Source organism: Triticum urartu, unplaced genomic scaffold (assembly GCF_056163025.1).
Source record: "Triticum urartu cultivar PI428250 unplaced genomic scaffold, HENAU_Tu73 scaffold1, whole genome shotgun sequence".
In the NCBI taxonomy this organism is placed as follows: Eukaryota; Viridiplantae; Streptophyta; class Magnoliopsida; order Poales; family Poaceae; genus Triticum; species Triticum urartu.
Genome location: NW_028259461.1, coordinates 14,288,388 through 14,289,864, shown reverse-complemented (window position 1 = coordinate 14,289,864; position 1,477 = coordinate 14,288,388).

The window sequence follows — 1,477 nt, the reverse complement described above, 5'->3', positions numbered from 1 at the left end:
ATCAAATTATTTCGTGGATTGGATTTCACTTGCCTGTCTACGGTTCCCTTGCGTGTGCTCGGGATAGGTGTTTTGTATAAATGTTTCGCCGTATTATTAAGTATTCTCCTTTAGTTTTTTTCTCTATCTAGAAGTGGAATAGAATAACCCGGTTGAAGGGTAATGATCATACGTCTGTAATGCATTGTATGGCCCAGAATAGGTCCTATTCTTCTACCTTTTCCAGGTAGTCGATGGCTATTCACAGCTACCACCTTAACACCAAAGAAGAGTTCGACCCAATGCTTTATTTCTGTCTTAGTGAATCCCGATTCGACATTAAAAGTATATTGATTCTTTCCCAATAAACGAAGACTTTTTTCTGTAAATACTGCGTATTTGATTCCATCCATAAATCGACTTTCCCTCCTATGCTCTGAGTTCCAGTATCGATAAGAATTCGAGTTCTTATTGTTCTTATGTTATGGTATGAATATACCATACCAATTCGTTATGTATGGATGATGGATGAGATTCCATGGATAGAGAGCCAGTTCCAATAGACTTATGGAATGTTCCCGTTCGTGTGCATCCAGCAGGAATTGAACCCGCAAATTTACCAATTATGAGTTGGGCGCTTTAACCATTCAGCCATGGATGCTTAACAGGGATCATCGTACATCGTAAATAACCAATTTTCATATAGAAAGACATATCATAGAAAAATGAAATCGAAAATATTCCGAGATGGCAAATATTCGGAGATGACTATGAAAACACCTCTCTGGATCCTCGAATTGAAAGAGAGATTGAGAGGGATCAAGAATCCTAATTCTCGCTATTTGGAATGGATCCAATTCTATTGAGTCTGACTCATAGTGATCATTTCTCTTTAGCAAAGAATGACCTTGGTTATCAAAGGATTGAACAACCGGGATCCATTTACTTATGATACCTAGTTGGCATTGATAACAAGGATCTAATGAATTATGAGTTTAATAGATCCTCTTTAGCAGAAAGACGTATATTCCTTGCTCATTATCAGACAATCACTTATTCCCAAACCTCGTGTGGGACTAATCGTTTTCATTTACCATCTCATGGAAAACCCTTTTCGTTCCGCTTAGCCCTATCGGGTATTTTAGTGATAGGTTCTGTAGGAACTGGACGATCCTATTTGGTCAAATACCTAACGAAAAATTACGATTTTCCTTTCATTAAGGTACGAGGGCTTCTTATTCCACAAGAACGAAAGCACCTTTTCATTCTTTCATATACTAGGGGTTTTTACTTGGAAAAGACAATGTTCCATACTAAAGGATTCGGGTCCATAACCACGAGTTCCAGTGCACTAGATCTTGTAGCACTTAGCAACGAAGCCCTATCCATTAGTATTCCACATAAGAAATCCATTCTAGAAAAAAATACAATTAGATTAGCTCTTCATAGACAAACTTGGGGTTTGCGAGCCAAGGTAAGATCGGCTCGGGATCATGGG